We start from the raw sequence: 21,887 nt of genomic DNA, 5'->3' as shown, positions 1-21,887 counted from the left end.
TGACTAGTATCTTTATAACAAGAGGGAAATTTGGACACAAAGACACAGACACACAGGGCAGAAAGCAATGTGAAGATGGTGGCAGAGACTAGAATAAAGCATCTATAAGCCAAGAAAGGCCAAGGATAGCCAGCAACAACCAGAACCTACCAGAGGCAAGGAAGCATTCTTCTCTAGAGCCTTAACGGGGAGCATAGCGCTGCCAACACCTTGGTTTCAGACTTCCATCTTTCACAACTGTGAGAGAATACATTTCTCTTTTTTAAGCCACTCATTTTGTGCTCATTTGTTATAGCAGCACTGGGAAACTAATATACTGCTCAAGTGTTAGGTATGAATCTCTGGGAAAGAAGAAAAAAGGGTAGCCTGGATCTGTGGGGTGTAGGACAAGAATCAGTCAGGACCCAGTGTTTCTGGGGCCTCCTGTTTCCCTGGGAGGGAACTATCCATGTGAACTGAAAGGCTGAGCATGAAGATCTGAAACCCTGGGAGCCAAGAATGGGGCAGCTGTGACTGAGCTTAGCACTGGTGCTGGTGGTGTCATCTTCTTCAAAGACACATGGAAGTCCCTGGAGGGATCTCGCCATCATTGTCAGGAGAGTAGAAGAGCATCTTCTGACATACCTGGAGGGCCAGTGCTCATCAGGGACAAGTACAAGCAAGGGCCAGTGGAAACAGCAGTTGTCTTTCCGTGTAAGTATGGAAGCTCGACTGGCCATCTTCTCTTCTTTGGGTTACCTATATATACTCAGAAGTCCTGGGCAGTTTGAATATGGGTAGGCTTAAGACAAAGTGAAGCATGAGAAGGAGGACACCTCTTGCAAAGAGGTGACACCCACACTGAAGGAAAAATAGGAGTCAGTCAAGAGGTGAATGAATGGGGGAGATTTTAAGTAGAGGGGCTAGCAAAAATGAGGGTCTTGACTTGATAGAAAGATGGCACACTGAACACCTGAAAGAACTGAGAAAGATTAAACGTAGGAGTTCCAAGGCATGAGATGAAGACGTACACGTCTCTATGTGGTAAGCCAAGGAAGCGGTGGAGTTGATGGGGATGGAGGAAAAATATTAGCTCCTAAAACCAGGGCCACAATGGAGGTAACTGAAACTCCAAACACATTTCCAAATGTAAATGATTGCTGGTTTCATCAGTACAATTATATCACGCTACAATCGCATTGTAAGCTCCATAGATGTTGGAGGGCTAGCCTAGGAATTATGTCCGTATTCTTAATAATGCTTTGTATAGATTATTATCCTCCTGAATTCCAAACAACCAACTTACAAAGAAGCCCAATTCAGTTCTAAGAGGCAAACTAGCTATACTAGTGACTTGCCACACCCTGAAATGGCCTTGAAACTTGGGAGCAGATACAATCCAGCATAAATTGTCCTCTGCTACCAATATGTTCTGAATGGCTGATAAGCAAAATCAACACTCTTCTTTAATGTTTGCAGGCTCCTTTTTAAAAATTGAGATAGCCAGAAATGCCATAATAGATCTGGATAAAATTGAGCTGGAGAACAGAACCAAAGCACGGTTAGAAACACCCCTCTCCCCTCATGCCTCCCACTGAGCTGTTAGTAGAGCCAGGAGGGAACTACACAGAGAACCTGTTCTACTCCTCTGATGGAAACCTGGCCATCCTTGAGCAAACTCCAGAGACAGCTGTATTTTCATAGGAAAACCCACCTTTTTGGTTTTAGCGCAAGGGAAACTGCAAGTCTGTACTCCTAGACTAACCTAAAATGCAATGGAGATTAAATAAGGGTGACAGCAGCTTCCTTGAATTCTCTTCCGGTCCATGAATTAAATCCTCTTAGAGATGAGACTCTCATCACCACAGAGCCCGGGGAAAGGACATGACTGATTGAGTTCATATTATAATGCCTTGTACCTCTCCTGCCTTGGGGAAGGAAACATAAAATAAAGATGCCTGTACCATAAAATACTCAAATATGTTCTTCAGAATTCAAGGACTTAAATTATTCATTGACTGGAGCATTTCTTTTCTTTTTTTTTTTTTTTGAATGAGAATAAAAGAGGGAAAAAAATACCCTAATCTTTCTGTCACTAAATAAAATATCAGTCCTAATGTTCCAATTCACCCTCGGAACACAGCATAATCCCATATTATAACCAATTTTGTAAAAAGGGAAAGTGTATGCAAAAGAAGGTAAACAAAAGGAAAAGAAAGCAACCAGGTACAAGAAAATAGCTCACAGCAAATGACGTTTGGAATGAAAGACAGAAAACCCACACTATTTTGTTCTCTACTTAAATAGATGGAGAGCAGAAATGCACTGGAGACATTTGATAATCAATAAAACATTACCCCGAGGGCGCTATATACAACTATAATCTTTAAAACAAAACTCAAGGAAATGGAACATTTAAATTAGAAGGACTTTTATAAAACAACATGGCAAAAATGAAAAAGAGGCTTAATGTCCTTTTCTATCAGGGAATTCTTAACTTAAGGGTTATTTTTCACAGCCAGTTTTTAACCAAGGAGCATGAGGAGAGATAAAAAATATCTTAAGCCTTTCCTGTCACTGTAGCCTTCATAATCACCACAATTCAACATGACACCATGACTTGTAACAAATTCTCCCAGGCATCCATTTAAGTGGACACTAATTGGAAAGTTCAGTGAACAGAAAAAGGCTGTGGACAGTATATATTTCAACATGCTGTACCCAGTCCTGACCTTAAATGACAAGGAGGAAAAAAAATGCCTCAACACAGCCTCTGTACCTCAGCTCTGTATTGTGAAACCATGATGTGAGTTAGCTCTGGGAAAATCCCCGGGCTTGTGATAAGACTGAAATCAAATCTGGAAACTCCAGGAGAATCAATCTGCTCCAGACACATGGTTCTATAACGGAGCATCTGGGTGCCCAGAACTGAAGGCAGGAACTCCACAAACAAGGAGGTAATGGTAAGGTGTCATTGAAAACAAGGGCTCTTGTTAGATGAACAAGGATTTCAACCTTGGATCCACTGTATACTAGATGTATAACACCTTGGTCAGAGAGCTCCACCTCTTAGATATGTCATCTATAAAATGGGGATAGTAATAACGCTATCATGAGCCATTGTGAGGAACAACTCAGATGATATAAATATAGCACAGTACCGGTTGTCACATTGTAATTGTTGCCCTATTAATAGCTAGCATGTATTGAGGGCTTACAACCTACTATTAAAAAACTTTTGTCTCTCCTACCAAATGTAAAACCGATAAGTAGTGGGAAGCAGCCACATGGCACAGGGAGATCAGCTTGGTGCTTTGTGACCACCTAGAGGGGTGGGATAGGGAGGGTGGGAGGGAGACACAAGAGGGAGGGGATATGGGGATATATGTATATGTATAGCTGATTCAGTTTGTTATACAGCAGAAACAAACGCACCATTGTAAAGCAATTATACTCCAATAAAGATGTTAAAAAACATACAAACACTTTTGTCTCTCAAAATAACCCTGTGAGCTAGATATTATGATTCTCCTCATTTTACAGAGAAAAAGACTGAGGCACGGAAAGGATAAGTAACTTGCCTAAGGTCACACAGGTGTAGTGGTAAAATGGCACTTAACCCTGGCACTCTGGTTCCAGTCTACACATACTGTTTCCAATTTAGTTTTATTGAATGAATGAACGAATGAATGAATGGTAGTTATTTTTTTTATTCTTGAAGATTTGATAATCTTATTGAACAGTGATAGGCAGAAACACTGTGATCATAAAATAAGATCCTATAAAATCAATAGCTATCTTTAAACCTCCAGAGAACCAAGCCCTACAAAACAAGAAATGGAGACAGAAAGGGTTTAAGAAGCTTACAGAAGATCGGCTTACAGAAGATCCCAGGCAACCTGGGGTTCAGGGGAGCTGCCCCCATCCTGACTTTTGGTAGTCTCAAGGCTCTGCTAATCCTTCTCCTTCCTGGCTGGCATAGGGGAATTCACTTTATTTTACACTCTGGATCCCAAGATTCCCAACTGACTGGTTTTCTGTGTCTAGATCTACACTTAGCACTAAACTTATCCTTGGGAGTTGCAGTCCCATGATCCTAGAGACGCTGAATGGTTATGCCTCAGAAAGGTTAAGCCTGGTGATTGGGGACCAAGGGTAAGGAAACTTAATACGTCGCATTTGCGTAATCTTTTTAACTTACAGTTCTTCATCCATGCAAAAATCCTTCACAAATGAGAGGACTCAGGTCCCAAGATATATAACGTGCACAAGGTCACAGAGTAGAAATAAGAACCAGGATCCCAGGTCTTTCTTGCCGTGCTCAGCATCTTCTTTGTCCTGGTCCCTTATAGCTACATGACATGCAAATCCATCCCCAGGTTGGAATTATGCCTTAAGGTTAGTTCTGAGAATTCCAAGAATTTTAGAAGGCTATTGATAAGATACTATTTGGTGGTCTGTCCCATTAGTACCCTGATTGCTAGACCTTCTGACCCAGCAAAGAGAACTCTAGGAGACTATGAAATCTATTGTTTGATTGCCCTTCACCTTTTGTGAGCCCTGCCTTCTGTTAACAAATTCTACCTCAGCGCCATTGGATTCAGCCTATGATCCAGACTTGATCAATTACAAAATCCATTTCCCTCAACACGGTGATTAACTCAGAGATGGGCACATCTCTGATTAGCTACCCAAGGGAAGCTAATCAGAATCCTTTCCTGGATTTGCTGCACAGGTACTAAGAGAAAGAAGTTCTCTATCAAGTGAGATTTCTAAAATAAGAAGATGTGAGCCTGGGGTCTTCAATCTTCCAGGTTTTCAGCAGGTTCCTAGCTGATAGCAGGGGAAATCCAAGTGCTTGAGACCTCTGTGGGTGCAGCTCTTCCTTCAATTTTTAAAAAAATTTTTGGCTGTCTGGGTCTTCATTTCTGCATGTGGGCTTTCTCTAGTTGGAGCTAGTCTTCGTTGCAATGAACGGGCTTCTCATTGCAGTGGCTTCTCTTGTTGCGGAACACGGGCTCTAAGCGCGCAGGCTTCAGTAGTTGCAGCACGTGGGCTCAGTAGTTGTGGCGCATGGTCTTAGTTGCTCTGCGACACATGGGATCTTCCTGGACCAGGGCTTGAACCTGTGTCCCCTGCATTGGCAGGCAGATTATTATCCACTGCGCCACCGGGGAAGTCCTCCTTCAATTTTTTGAGCCCTCCCCAGTAGTGTTTTTGGTCAAATGAGCTAATGTATTTCTGTCTTGCCTAAGCTAATTTGCCACTGACACATCCTTAAAATCTTCTCCATTTAAGGCTTTCATGAAACCTAAGCCTATTGGAACTTTTGTTGACTTATTTATCTAGTCATCATTTGTCTCCACCACCATTCCCTGCACTGCAATGTAAGCTCTACAGAGAAAGCGGACATCTGGTGTGTCTTATTCACTGCTCTACCTGCAGCATTTAGAAGAGAGTCCTGCACATAGGAGGCACTCAGTAAAAAGTGGGGAATGTGTGAGTGGATGGAAGAATGAATGGGTGAATAAGGCAGAGCCAAAAGTCCAAGACCCCGAAGTTCTCTCCGGAGAGGCGTTCCATGAACACCCACCAGCTCTGAAGCTGATGAGACGGGAGAAAGCTCACTGGGGGTCCATGCACAATGAGACTCTTTAGAGACTCACAGAGGCAAACCTCCTGTCGCTCTGGTGGGAGGACAGTGAGCAAGGTTTTCTCCAGCCACTAGGAGACCTCAGGCAGACACCTATTGACTAGGAAAAGGGTCTTCATTAATGGGCCTTCTTCCTCAGAGAACCAGAAGATAATCAGAAGTTTTTTTGAGGTCTGTGCAACGTATTTAAATGAGACTACATTGAGGTATTGGGATCTCCTAGCTCTTCAACACCATGAAATTCAGCTCAGCCCCTTCTTGAGCACGCACCACGTACAAACTATACTCCTCCCTGGGTACCTGTGGGGGACTGGTTCCAGGAATGTTCAAGTCCCATGTACAAAATGCTATAGTATTTGAATAACCTATGTACATCCCCCCCCATACTTTAGATCATCTCTAAGTTACTTATTATACCTAATACGATATAAATGCTGTGTAAATAGTTTACTGCAAGTAAATGCTGTGTAAATAGTTGCTGGGCGAGAGCAAATTCACGTTTTGCTTTTGGGAACTTTCTGGAAAATTTTTTTTTAGTATTTTCAATCTGCAGTTGGCTAAACGTATGGATATGGAGCCCACAGATACAAAGGGCTGAATGTATAGAGTTAGGAATTGTAGGGAATACTAAGTAGAAGACGTCTTCACCCTCTGTGATGGAGCCTTAGAGAGATAAGGCACTAAAGAAAGACCTCACATACTAAGCAGTAAATGATAATGAGTTGTGGTTTTCCTAGGGAGAAAAGAAGGGAAAGGTGGAAGAATAACACCCAAAGATTTTATTTCCAAAGCTATTTTTGTATCATTAATATTCTCAAGACAAAGTCATCTTAATTCATTTGAGATTTTATGTGTCTATTGTTTGATTTGTTAGGTGTTCCAAGACATTCTTTTTGAGGAGAGGCATGGGAAAAGAATAAAACTCAAACAAATGACAATAGGATACTGGTCCTTTTAAAGGGGTGTTATAAAAGAGAACAAGACTGTTTCAAGTTTGAATGTTAAAAGCCTAGATTTCATACAAGTGTTTGTTGAAATTGGCCACACACAACGACATACAGGGCTCTTCCACGAAACGTGAAATCATGACAGATGTAATCCCATCACAGCTACCCTGTTCTCAAGGTGTTTGCCTCCCAAAGAAGGGAGAATCAAAACTAACCTTTGTTGTATGCATACGTTGCCTGCCACTGTGTAAATGTGTTATCTTATTTGACCGCCACAGCAGACGATGAGAAAAGTGGTGGTATTACAACCATTTTACAGAGAAGCTAGTCAACCTGCCAAAGTTCACACAGTTAGAAAGGGGCAGAGCCGGGCTTTGAAAGAAGTCAATCTCCAGTACCCTTGCTCTTACCCACGAGGTCTTTTCCATATGAGGATGCCTAGAGAGGGATGGTTGGCAACAATGTGACAAACAAAAGCAATAGCCAAAGAAAGCATAAAATATTTTTCTTACCAAACTTAGCAGTCCATGTTAGTTGAAGAACAGGTGTAAACTGAAGGAGGCCAGGCTGCTGAGGCTCCCTACCTTGCCTTGTATACGAACCCCGTATCAGCACATGGTGAACAATCCTCCCCTCCCCCAAAACCTACACTTGAGCCATGCAGACTTTACTGATGGTTTTCTGAGAAGGTAGAGAGAGCTAGATGGCAAGACAGCAGAAGTTTCCAAAACCTACTTCTCTCTTTCCCGGAGAAAAGAAAAAGATTCTCTCCAGAATAAGCATATCTCCTGTTTATCTTCCCACCAACTACCCTGAGCCCTGGTTTCCTGCCACACATGCCTCTTAATATCCCCTCACTGAAATAAAATCCTGCTGGCTGGCTGAGGAGTATCAGTGGGGAAAAATAAATAACAAAGCCAAACCAACCCGAGGAATGAGAGCCTTCAATCGCTCTTACAAAAGCAAGTGATGAGATGTAATACATTTAAGCATATACTATGTACCAGGCATTGTTCTTGGATCCGGGGATACAACCATGAACAACAGAGCCTAGAGCTTACATTCTAGAGAGAAGATACAGACATTAAACATCAAGCACATATGTCAGTCTGATGTTATGATAACAACGATACGGACTGGTTGGGAGAAAGCTGCTTTATATTTAACGGGAGGCAAAGGCTTCTCCGAGGAAAATACTTTTGATCTGAATACTAACAGATGGGAATAGCCACGCAAAGATGTGCATTCTAGATGGAGAAATTACCAAATGTAAAAGCCATGAATCAATCCTAAGAGGGTCAGGAAAGCTGGGGCAAAATGAGTGAGGAGGAGAGAGAGATAAGGACAGACAGGTGTGCAGGGAGGACCTCATGGTTCAGAGTAAGAAGTCTGGATTTCATTCTCCATAGAGTGGGAAGCCCCTGTAGGAACTGAGAGGGAGTGACGAATATTTTGTAAAGGGTAATCTGACTGCTGGTTGGGGAATGACTGTGGAGGGTCATGGAAGAAGGGTGACTGGAAGCTCCCCTCCCCTCCACACCAGGCTGTTTGGTGTTGGCTTTCATTTTGCTTATAGCATTTTGCTGCTTACTAGATTAGGTGCCTATTGTAGGAGCTCAGGTACCATGGGGCTTATATTACAGTGATCAATTTCTAGGTGAAGGTGGATGCATTTGTAAAGGTAAGGCAACCAAACCTGCTGTCAGGAGTTGAAAAAGTGGGGTAAGATGAATCTCAGGTTTTTAAATGGATCAGTATTAGAGAAGGATAAATTGGTTTGTGGGGAGGGGACTGAGGGACGAGAAATCTAGAGTTGAGACAAAATTTTTTTAACTTTATTTTAGCCTAAGGAATTTTAACTTTATTTGCTCATCAGTGAAGAAGCCAGCAAAGGATATTTATTTGTTCATTTTGCTTTTAATAAACTTTGTATTGAAGTATCATTAACATGAAGGGCTGGTTTCATGGGAATGCCCCTCATTCAGAAGGGCCATGCCTAGTTTATTGCTCTACTGTTAAATTCTTAATAAGTTTATCTTTGAACTTGTGTTTTGTCAGTAAGTCCAACAGAACAATGGAGCATGTATGTAAGCAGAGGAGACTGACAAAATATGTGTGTCTAGTGTTCCTTACCACCCCATTTGCATACAGTGTTCATGATGCCCTAAGAGCAAGGAATTCCACTGGGCTCACCATGCATAGGAGTTCAGGGAGATGCAAAGTGAGTACAAAGAACGTATAGTATGGAAGCCAACGGTTTCCAAAATGTGTCGGTAGAATGTATGCATATCAAGGAGTAAAACAAAATGTATTTATTACTCTGCTATTGATGGACATGGAGGTGGTCTTCCAGTTTGGGGCTATTATGAATAGTGCTGCTATAAATAATTTTGTACACATCTTGAAATGCACTCATTACCCATTTCTGCTGGGTATTTATGTACAAGTGGAATTGCTGGATCAGAGGGTATGCATACACTCAGCTTTAGTTGATAACTACCAAACAGTCTTTCAAAGCAATTATATAAATTCTGCATTTCTGTCAGGGATTATAAAAGTTCTACCTGTTCCACATCCCTCCCAGCACTGGTATTGTACACGTTTAAAAATGTTAGCCATCCTGGTGGATATGTAGTGGTATTTCACTGAGGTTTTAGTTTGTAGTTCTTAGTGTCTAATAAGATTTAGCACCTTTTCATATGTTTATTGGCCATGTATAGATCCTCTTTTGTTAAGTACCTGTTAAAGTCTTTTGTGCATTTCTCTATTAGGCTACTTGCTTTTGTCTTATTATTTTGTAGGAGTTTGTTATGTATTCTATACTACTCCTTTGTCAGCTGTACTGCCAACATCTTCTACTCTGTGGCAAGCATTTTCACTTCTTTATGTTTCTTAATTTTAATGCAGTCTGATTAACTAATACTTTCCTTTTTAGCTAATGATTTTGTGCGTGTGTCCCTTTGGTTATTTTAGCTTCCAAGTTTACCTCCATGCCCCATTGTTTTTTACGTATATGAGAGAGGGGTCAACATTTCATTTTTTTCTATATGAATATACAATTAACCCAGCACCACTTATTGAAAAGACCATCCTTTCCCACTGCACTCTACCATTATCTTTCTCATTAATCAAGGAGCTATATATGTGTGAGTTCATTTCTGGAATCTCTGTTATGTCTACAGTTATTGAAAGAGTTCTTTCATCATACCAGACTTCACTGCTTTGCAGCTTTTTTCATCTGTTCCAAGTCCATTTGTCTATTCTTGCTCAAGTAGCATACTGTCTGAATTACGTTTGATATCTTGTAGTATAAATCGCTTCTAATCCATAATGATATCTAGTATTATATGTACCCAACTTGGTTTTCATCTCTCTGATGGGCTTACAATTCCAGGTCCTAATGTAAGGTTTTTGATAAGGAGATGAAAGGCTCATTGTGGTATGTTGGAATCCTGTGGTATCATAGATATCTTGACATGGTGTGAAGCATGGATTGGTAAGGACCAGAGAAAGGAAGTGAAAACCAATTTAGATGAATGATGACAAGGGTCTACTACTTAATATTAGAAATAAAAATGAAAAGACAGATTTAAAGATGTAACAAAAGTAGAGTCAGGAGGACTCATGTCTAATTGGACATAGGAAGAAAAGGCAAAGAAGTCCAAGATTACTGCAAGGATTGAGGCTTAGATAACTGAAAGGTTGGTGAGGATATTCACTGAAATAGGAAAGAGAGGATCAAAAGCTGGGTTGAGGAATGAGGGGAAGATGAGTTCAACATAAAACATGGGGAATCTATGGGATTTAAATGACCATAGCTGCCAGTGTCCAGTGGGCAGCAGGTAATAGTGGATTGGAGGTGAAAAGAGATCAGGGCTAGAGATGGAGAATTGGGATTATGTCTACACTAATGTGTCAGAGATTATCTGTGCTCTCAAAGGGAGAGTGATGGAGAGGGGATGGGGGAAGAGGGATAGTAGAAGACCAAGATAGGAAAGGAGACCAAAAGTAGAAAGAGACAGATGAAGAATGAACAGAGAAAAGAAAGAGGAAGAAGGGAAAGCACAAGGAGGGAGGAAAAGAAAGAAAAAGATTTTTGATTTCAGTTAATAGAGAGGGCTAACCGTATCTTTATTCTAAGGTCAAATCCATGTATTGTTCAAGCATTCCAGTAGAAAATTATCTTGGTGGGACATTCCTGTGCAGAGTCTTTGAGACTCTTATCTCCCTTCCAGATGTGCTTTTCTGTGCCCACTGCTGTCTCCTTCCCAGCAGAAGACCTATGGACTGATGGGGAATATTTTGGGGCCCCTAGATTTCCTGTCAATGTGTGTGCATTTGAAGTGACAGTAGGTGGGTGAGTACTAATTCCTTATATTATTAGAGAGCTTTTCTAAAGAGGAATTAATGCAGAAACCAATCAACCTGGGGATCAAGGAAAAGCGTATTGCATATTATAATAAAATCATGAAAATAATACCTTGCTTCCTAACTGCATTCAAGAATTTTTATTACATTGCTTTTATCACAGTTAGTCAAATTTTGGCAAGTTGATGATTCACAAATAATTAAATGTTCCTGATGGCCTGTAGACAAGGTTAATTTACACCCTGGAAGCCAGATGAGGTGTTAACTATATTCAGGTTGCACTTCAGTGGTTTGAAAGGTAATTGTTTTACGTTCCCAGAGCTTAAAAGGGACTTCCATGGGCTTCCCACGTGTCGCAGTGGTTGAGAGTCTGCCTGCCGATGCAGGGGACACGGGTTCGTGCCCCAGTCCGGGAAGATCCCACATGCCGCAGAGCGGCTAGGCCCGTGAGCCATGGCCGCTGAGCCTGAGCGTCCGGAGCCTGTGCTCCGCAACGGGAGAGGCCACAACAGTGGGAGGCCCGTGTACCGCAAAAAAAAAAAAAAAAAAAAAAAAAAAAGGGACTTCCAAAAATAGAGTAGACTATCAAACACAGAGAGACCATATAACACTTGAATTGTTGTTTTCTTAAAATTCCCTTCCATTCTGTGATTTATCTAACACTAGTCAAAGTACTTCATATCAAATATTTATTAGTGAAAGGCAACATTTTGGAGAAAGTTTTACCATCATGGAATAGAGTTTTGTACCATTTTTTTTACTTAAACTAAATACAGAAAAAGTAAAAAATGAAAAAAAGAGAAAGTTCTTCCATCTTGGTTGACCCTATAAATTCGAAGATCTAAACCATATTCACCGATCATGTCCATCCCTCTTTCATCTATCTGACCCTTTGGGGAAAACAAGCTGAATGTGAAAAGTGGAAGATTCTTCTTGAGTACATACATTACTAAAAAAGGCTGTTCTTACTTGGACATGGAGAAACAAATTTAAGCCAGCAAAGAAGTCTCAGAGCAGCATTTTTCTCCCCTCCCACTTTAAAGGATAACTTTGTTAAAAATATCAATAAATGAACACACCAAATTAACTTTCAATCACATGCACTAAAGTCCACTTGTCCAGAGGCACTGTATCATGATTGGTAACTTGACTACTCGAGCAATTATCTCATGACACTGTTATTACGGTACTCATTAGCCAAAGCATTTCTAGATAGTTTTCAGGGCCAAAAAAAAAACTGGAGTGCAGCAATCACAATTATAATGCAAAAACAAGACAAAATAATTTGGCCAAATGAATAAGCCTAGAATTATTTTTGAACTGAATTGTCAATAATTCCCTGGCCATAAGAGAGATTTTCACTCCTAAGACCTCAAATATCATATGTTATCATCTTGCCCTCTCAAAATAATAAAAGTTGTAAAGATCAGGTACACATCATCTTTGCTTGTCTTTCACAAAAAGTAACTTAAACATGTGTGTGAGAGAAACTTGGTGTGTTTGTACTTACTTCATTTTTCTATATTTAGTTATCTTGATTAATAAAAGTCAAATAAAAAAGTCAAATAAATATTTCCAACTTCAGAAGTTAATCTGTTAAAAAAAAAAAGCATTAACTTTTAATAAAGATGCCTGAACACAATCTAAGAGACACTTTGGGAAAAAGTCTCTCCAAATGTTGATTTTTCTAACCAGGAAATGGATCCTGAAAAAAAAATCACAGCCCAATTAGTGTCACTCATGACTTTATAAAGTCTTCCTTTTATGTTTTGAGGAATGCAAGAGCTTCAGTGAGATGAAAATTATAATTCAGAGGTTGAATTCAGCTGTGTACTTGAACATTGTGTAAATTCACTGAGCTGAGGCCCACATTTGTTTACTTGAGGACTTTTCAATAAAGTCTTATAATGTGCTTGCAGTTCCAAAGAGCTGCTAAAATCACAAATTCTAAAGCTATGAATATTTTTTGTGTGAAATGGTACACTGAAATTAACACTACACTTTTTGAATAAAAACACCAAGGTGGTACATAGAAATGTCTCCAATTTTCTTGGCTCAGAAAACACAGCTGAAGCTGTGTCTATCAGGATTCTGGGTAGCAATTTCTTAAGGTAGCACTGGAGTAACCTCCAAAGACAAGAAAAGCAACCCGGTGTCAGGCATGCTGTAAAGTCTTCTGCTTCACTCATCATTTTGACTTGCGAAGCACCTGGCAGGATTCCCAACATCACCTTTTTTTTTTTTTTTTGCGGTACGCGGGCCTCTCACTGCTGTGGCCTCTCCCGTTGCGGAGCACAGGCTCCGGATGCGCAAGCTCAGCGGCCATGGCTCACGGGTCCAGCTGCTCCGCAGTATGTGGGATCTTCCCGGACTGGGGCACGAACCCGTGTCCTCTGCATCGGCAGGCGGACTCTCAACCACTGCGCCACCAGGGAAGCTCCCCCAGCATCACCTTTTAAATGTTCCCCAGTCTCCCCAAGATCACAAAACCATGTTTTCGAATGGAATGTATCCCTCTTGAATTGTTTCCAATCCCCATTAATCTATTAGAGAGCAGATACGAAAATGGAAGACCTTTGTCATTTGATGATGCTAATAAAATGGCAACTGTGTATTACACACATCGTGTGTCAAACACAGCAATAACCCTTTACCTATGTTATTTCACTGAATCCTCACACAGCCTATGAGATAGATTCTATATTTCATCATCTCAAGGAGGCCATCAGCACATTACGATTTTTTTAAATATACCAATAAAAAATAGGGAAAATGCTGCCAAATAAACTATGATGTAATGTTTTCTTGTCACTTGGAATTTGTCTTTTATACTTGTTGAAAGCACTCTTGTATCATACCACCAAAAACTGCTTTGCAATTGTTTCCCAGTATTCCAAGGGATTTGGAATCTCTCCTGTGTGCAGTTCAGCTGCATGACTTGGTGTGTGATAAGTAACCTCAGCAACAAATAAACACAGTTTCAGCTACATGTGGGTACCTTCCTCTTTTGGATATCATAAAGCACTTGATTGTTTTCTTTGGAAGAAAACCTGGCAAGATGGTCATTCCTTTAATGATGAATATTTGCTTCACAAATATCAAATTTAAGCCCCCTGCTGTTTTCGTGTATACAGTAACTTTTTGTCTTAAAGCCAAGTGCATTGTATAATCTTTCTGAAAACAACTTAAATGGCAAATTAACTCAGCATGTGCAATAACACCAGTGCCCATAACTACGGTAAAGAGATGACAACGTGAACAGCAATGACCAAGTACGTGTCTGTGCTCAGGCAATGCCAGCTATGTCTCAGCTGCCACGAGGCCAATGGTGACCATAAAATACTGTTCTTTGTATGAGTGATCTCAATTTCTGAGATGTGAAAATGTACAGTATTGTGTTTCTTGGAATCTATAAAATACAGTGTGTTCAAAGCAGTATATAATTGTTAAGAGGCCAAGCCAGAATTGTTACCCAGGAAATATGACTCTGGACCACATTCTCTTAATTGCCACATTACACTAGTTATAGGAAAATTAAGGAAATAAATCCATGCCCTTAACTTTGCCATAACGAACTAAAGTTGGAACTCAATATAATTTTCACCTTAGGTCTGTGGATTTAATTTCAAACTTTTGCTGCTGCTTCTTGTATTTTTATTAAATAGTAACACCAGCCTTGGTACTCTGTATAAAGAGGTGATGGTTTCTGACTGGAGAGTTTATGATCTAAATTAGGACAAAACTGGGAAAATGAGATGACAGAAGATCGTGAGAAGCTGGTGTTGGTTTCATTTTCATGCCGGCAATTTTCTTCATGCTTCCTGGATTCACAACACACTTCCTGTCTCATTTTCTCCCAATAATTTTCAGAGTGTCAAGCAGCTAGTATGTTCCCTTTATTGAAAGTGAAGAATCTGAGTGTACTGTATTCACACAGCTAGTAAGAAGATGAGACGGTTCTAGCACTCAGATTATCCCTGTATTCAGAGCACATCTATGTTCAAAAAAATTATAATCTCGTTGCTAATGTTTAACAAGTGGCTGAATACAATGATCCTGATGACACAAAAACTCTCCTGCAAGAGAATTTGACAACACACCAGATTTCAAACATTTACCTTGAATTTAGTGAAAATGCACCAAAGTGGAATAATAAACAGCATGTGCTCTAGAGCCAGCCTGCCTTGGTCCATATTCTGGCTCTACCACTAAGGAGCTTTGCAAGCTTGGTCAAGTTACTTAACCTCTCTGTGCATCAGCTTCCTTATTCTGTATAAGGCGGGGATCATATTAGCAACAAAAATTCTGGATGTGAAGAAAATGAAGACTAAAACTCTATCAATAAATAAGGTTATATATAGACTAGAAAGAATGGTCTTTAAAATAGACAGATATTTAGAAAGAATGAGTAAAGAAATTTGGGGGGATAGAGGAGGCACTCTCTATTGTTATATTAAACTTGAATTGACTACCAAAGTTCACCTTTGGTTTTTATATACATTATTATTCATCTTTGTAGTGACCCTCAAAGGGTTACCAATTCCCAACACAAGTCTTTTGCTTACTGAATACTACTTCTGTTTAAATTTCCAGAAACATATCTACATATCATTTCCATAGTCCCAGTTCTATTTGTTTATGTGCCTGGGCAAGAATATCTGATAAACACACGCTGTCTTCCCGAAGTCACGCTGACTTCTTGGTATTTGTGAGCACACTCAGGAGACTTACTATGTGAATGAACCCGTTGAATTCCTGCTTTCACCTACTGCCCTTATAGTAACAGAAGTAGTTACCAGCTCTTTTCAAAACTGTTAAAAACGATGATAGGGCTTCCCTGCTGGCGCAGTGGTTGAGAGTCCGCCTGCCAATGCAGGGGACGCGGGTTCGTGCCCCAGTCCAGGAAGATCCCACAGGCCGCAGAGCGGCTGGGCCCGTGAGCCATGGCCGCTGAGCCTGCGCGTCCGGAGCCTGTGCTCCGCAACGGGAGAGGCCACAACAGTGAGAGGACCACGTATCGCAAAAAAAAAAAAAAAAAAAAAAAAACGATGATAGTATATGGAAAATAATTTCTCATTCATGTCAGTGTCAGAGTGCTCCAAAAGGGTAATGGTGAAGAAATATAGTACAGCTGTAGTGAAATATCTTAATTCAGCAAGAAGTCTGTTTTCCCAATAGGAAAATCTAGGCTTAATATGTATCACATAGGCACATAACTACTACTACTGCTGAACACACTCTTCACATTAATGCAGGGTGGAAGGGTGGGGAATAACCTCAAACACCATAAAATAATAAAGCTTTTGTTTATGGTGGACTGTGGTAACTCTAGCTTGCCTTTCATATTTCCCTTCTTTGGGCTTTCAATCACAAACCTTCCCTCCACACACCCATCTCCCTCTGTGCATACTCGTAAGTGTGAGCACCTGACCTGTGCTCCTACGATCGGGAGACTCCATCCTCGAGGCCACAGTGGATCAAGAATAGGCACGTGACCCAGTCCAGGCCAATCAGAGTCCTCCTTGGCAACCTTCTACTGAAACTGAAAGGAAGGTTTTGTTTTCTTTCTGTTACAGTGTTGGAAGGATACAAGCTACAGTTGCATGTGGCCATATTTCCCAGACTTGGGCAGGAAACCTACCTGGTGCAGAAGAGAATAAGGTGCAAAGAGAAGCAAAATCAACGAGAGAAGAGAGCATGTCACATCTCCAAAGGGAACCATTCACCCCTCACTTGCCCTTCTTCCTGATGGAGTGCCACTCCCCTGCAATACCATGTGAACAGTGCCTTCTAGAGTTGTGCCACAAAGTAGTCTAAGAGAAAAAAAAAAAAAAAAATCCCGGTCACTTTGAGTACCTAGTTCCAGTCTCTAAGGACCAGGTTCCTACAGCTTGTCCTTCAGTCCATGAAATACCCAGTATCCTGTCCAGTTTCATCAGCTAATTAACTCCACTTAACTTCTTAGCTAGTTTGAGTTGAGTTTCCATCACTTGCAACTGAAAGGATCCTGAAGAATACAAACTTTCTATAACTGTGCAGAATGCTGTCATACAGATAATTTCATTTTGCACAGAGAAAGTGCCTATTTTATAGATGAGGGGACAAAGGTTAAAGATTTGCCTGCCTCTATAGTGGAGCAGAATTTTTTTAATAGAAAAAGGGGAGGGAAAGAATGAGAATTATATCTAGGTCTTTTTGAAGTGGGCTTATTAGCAAGTTTTCCTTCTGGGTATACTATGGCACATTTATTTGTCTCCAAATTCAGTCTTGAATTTGGGGGGCGAGCATTCCTGGATCCTCACCCACTCACTGCTGATTTCACCTATGTGCTCTTTGTTCCTTCTACCTGCACTCGGGGTCAAGCACCTGAAGAGAAGCTCACAGTTGCACTCACAGTTGTACCCCAATCATATTTACCAGTGCCTTTTAATAGCTGATACGTATTATACACTTATTATGCACCAAGCACTATTCTAAGCACTGTATCTGTATTAACTCATTTAATCCTCAGTAAACACTCGTAAGGTAGGTATTACAATTGTCCCTATCTTATGCATGAAGAAACAGAGGCACAGAGAGATGAGAGGTTATATTGATATAACCTGCCTGGGTCACAGAACTAATAAGTAGAGGAATGTGGATTCAAATGGAGGAAATGACACTCCAGCCTCTGTACCTTTCCCTAGACATGTAACACATGGTGCTCGGATGCTCTGCCTTAGACTCTTGAGTACATTCTATATCACCTGTGCACCTGGGTGCCTGCCCTTTTTAACACCCACTCTCATACCTTGAGTCTGTATTTCCTGCTGCCTGAGCTCTGCAGCCTGTGTGCCTATGGGGCCTGACTGCTCCTCCTTGTTTTACCTACCTTGGCTCCATCTTTGTCTATATGACCTGTGTGACTAAAGGTAAACTAATGCTCATTGAATCTGCCCAGATAATATTTGCAGCACTTGATCCCACAAGCTGACAACAGAAGGATGGGCCAAACACGAGCTGACCCTGAATGAACTAACATTACCAGGTACCCAGAGGACCCACAAGTAACAAAACTGTCTCTAATATTTACCTCCTTTTTTTTTTTTTACCTGTTGACCTTTTATGATATGAAGTACTGCCTAAGATAAATTATTCTCCTCTTGAGAATTCTGGGGCTAGTTATCTGGTTTTTCTCACTGTGTTTACTAAAAGAATTTGCACTATATTTGCAGAGAGTTCAAACATCAAAGATAAATTTTGATAAAAATATAATTTATTGAAGGGATACCAGGTGTTGAAACTGGAAACTGGAAAAGGGTTTGAGGTTGATAAAAGGATACAAACTTTAAGTTATAAGATGAATAAGTTCTGAGGATCTATTATATAGCATGGTGACTATAGGTGGCTATAGTTAGTAATACTGTACAGTATACTTGAAATTTTCTAAGAGAATAGATCTTATGCATTCTCACCAAAAAAAAAAAAAAAAGTAACTCAATTGTGGGAATCATTTCACAATGCACACGTATATCAAATCACACTGTACACTTAAATATATTACAGTTTTATTTGAAAAGGAAGGAAGGAAGGGAGGGAGGGAGGGAGGGAAGAAGGAAGGAATAGGGATGGAGAGAGTAGGGATGGAGGGAGGAAGGAAAGGAAACTAGCCTCCAAGACAGAACAGGCAGAGTCACAAACCAAGACAGCTCAGTGACTCAACCAACTCCTGGGCCCAAATGCTGGAATGAATGAGTTTCAAATAACCTTTTTCTTGACTCAGTCAGCCAAAAGTTCTAGGTAAGAGCAATCAGCTAGTCTGGCTTTCAGTTAGGACAGGGCAGGACACATGACGGACATACTTAAATTGCCCACAAATATAAGAAGAAATTCCCCCAAAAGTCACAGGAAAATTAAGAATGGCTGATGGTTGTTAGGCAGCCAAACAGCACAGCAAGGTCTGTTCTACAGAACTGACTTCAGTACTGCATCCTTGATCATGAGTATTCAGTATGTTATTCCGTTTCAGTATCTACATTTAATGGCACCTGGAGAGGTGCTTTTATTCAGAACTTCGCGAAGATGACAAAAGGATTTACTGAGATCAAAGAATTCCATACTTGGTAATGCTACCCAGATATATGTTAAAATACAACGAACTAGAAAGGATACGTAGGAGGTTCTGACAACCTATTTATCTCACATAGAACTTGTGATAAACCTGGAACCGGGAGGCTAAGGGAGTGGTCTGGCCCGAACAGCATCTCTCTCCAGGCTCCATATTTTCTATGCTGGGACATGTACTTCTGCCTTAAGGGTCCCACAACTCTGCTCCTGCACCTATTTAAAGTCACCACCTTTGGGGCTTCCCTGGTGGCACAGTGGTTAAGAATCCGCCTGCCAATGCAAGGGGACACAGGTTTAATCCCCTGGTCCGGGAAGATCTCACATGCTGCGGAGCAACTAAGCCCGTGAGCCACAACTACTGAGCCTGCGCTCTAGAGCCCACGAGCCACAATTACTGAGCCCACGAGCCACAACTACTGAGCCCGCAAGCCACAACTACTGAACCTGCGTGCCACAACTACTGAAGCCTGCACACCTAGAGCCCGTGCTCTGCAATAAGAGAAGCCACTGCAATGAGAAGCCTGCGCACTGCAACGAAGAGTAGCCCCCGCTTGATGCAACTAGAGAAAAGCTGGTGCACAGCACTGAAGACTCAACACAGACAAATAATAATAATATTAATTAATTAATTTTAAAAAAGAAAAAATTTTAAAAAATAAAGTCACCACCCTTATCAGTGGATAGTTGTTAAGGTTTGCCTTCCCTTGAGTAGTTTGTTGCACTCAGCTTTATAATACTGCAGCCCTCTGCTTCTCAGACAGGTACTCTCTAAGTCTGTGGCTGTGTTTTCTTTGATGACTACCTTCTCTTCAGAGGATCAGTCATCTTTGGGCTGCAAGTATATGACACAATATACCTTTTAAAAGGGGGATCAGCTCTTCTTTGGCATAACAATTGAACACTGATTCTCCTTTGCAAGGAAACATGGACACAATGATAGTTTCTGGACAAGAACATTCAAAATTGTTGATCTTTGCTCACTCCCGTCCTTGCAGTGAGACCTCAGGATTAGGTCACAAATATTTTTAAATATCTAATGGGATACACTTCTTTCCTGGAAGTTATTCCACTAACAGAATCAATGAAGTAAATCAAAATCCCACCTTCTTCCTTGATAGTAAACATTTACTATCCTGATGAGAGCAGAATTTACTTCTCATAACTAAGTCAAAATTTAAAACTTCACCTTTTCATTCTGAGCAAGTGTTCTTCATAATTAACGATCAAAGAATTACACAAATTCACTCAACAGGTAAATCCATTTAGACATCTGGGGTTATATTTTACTATTAACTCAAACTGACATGCATCAGGATTAATCAAATAACATCCCATATAAACTCTATTAAGGTTTTTTATCAGTGAGAATAGGATAGGATTGGGCTATGCCATTGATTCCCAAATCACAGAAGTTCATCTCTCACTTTCACAAAGATGGCTGCTGATCTCCAGGGCAGCTGCCCTCCATGTAAAACTCGACTTTTTAATCTCCAAGAATTAAAGCTTTCTGAAGCCATTGTGCTACACATATTTGTCCCTTCCTGAACTTTAGACTTTCTGTCTGTCTGAAAACTATCCTTAGCCCTTAGACATGCAGCTGCCTCCCCTCATTAGTTCTCCCTTCCTCTTGTATGCTCTTCCCTCACATGCTCACGTGTCATTTCCTCCTCCACATTTTGGAAACTCCCAACTAAGATGTCATCAACTGCTTAGTTACCCTGACTACTGCCATCTTCTTCTCTCCCAGTTCTCCTTTGTCACCTATCCAATCTATTTAAAACCCTTCTGCCGAGATATGCTATTCACACAGCTAAGCCCAAGACGGCTGTGTCTTCCTACCAATCTCTCTATGTCTCCCACCCTTCCCTCTCTGACTTCAGATTTCTGGCTACTTTCAATCAATCAATCAACAAAAATTTACTAATTTGCTTGCAGTATTCTATAAACTGTACTAGAAAGTCTATTCAAGAGAAAAGGATAACACATAGTATCTATCATCAAGTATATTCTAATGTACTAGGAATTTTTAATTTGATAATACAAATAAAAACTGAAATGTAATGTATTATATTTTTAGTCACAACTCTCTGGTGGTATATGACCATCAGAGGGAGTTCCATTGAGGGAGACAGCTGTTTGGACTTGAGAATTTAGAAAGCATCTAGTCCAGTGGTTTCCAGTCATGACTGATCATTAAAATCATCTAGGGAAGTTTACAAAAAAATACCTCAGATTACTGATTCAACATCTTCAAGGCTGGAGGGACTGAGATCTGCAATTTATATATATACATATAGGTGCTGTATGTGCATACATGTACGCAGGTATGTGTATATATACAGGTTTATATGTATATATATACAGGTAGGTATCTATGTATAATGTGTGTATGTGTGTATATACAAGTATTCATACATTATGGGTAAAAATAAACACTTCTCCAAGGGATTTTTATATTGCTCATGTTTATGATCCAAGTCGACTTCATTCTTATATCTTGTTAATCAAATTCAAAAAAAAAAACAAAAATGAATTGCAGAAAAGCTTAAGTGCCTTAGCCAAATCACACAACTAGTCACTGACAGAACTAGGAGCTAAGAGCAGTTTTATTGATTCACTGCCCTCAAACTCCTCCAATGTTATATATATTCCAAGAAGATGGTGGGAAGATTTGGAACTTCAATTGAACCTTGAATTATGGCTAGGTTTCATAAACATGTGAAAAAGATAGGATATTCAAGAGAAGTTTCTTCCCACCTCTGCTCCTATCTAACTAGTTTACATTCAATGCATGTTTTACATATTTATTGAGAGGCTAACATATATAAGGCATC

This window comes from Neophocaena asiaeorientalis, unplaced genomic scaffold, assembly GCF_003031525.2.
Source record: "Neophocaena asiaeorientalis asiaeorientalis breed wild unplaced genomic scaffold, Neophocaena_asiaeorientalis_V1.1 scaffold102, whole genome shotgun sequence".
NCBI classification, from domain to species: Eukaryota; Metazoa; Chordata; class Mammalia; order Artiodactyla; family Phocoenidae; genus Neophocaena; species Neophocaena asiaeorientalis.
The sequence above is the reverse complement of the archived record's forward strand: the minus strand, read 5'-3'. Positions refer to the sequence as shown.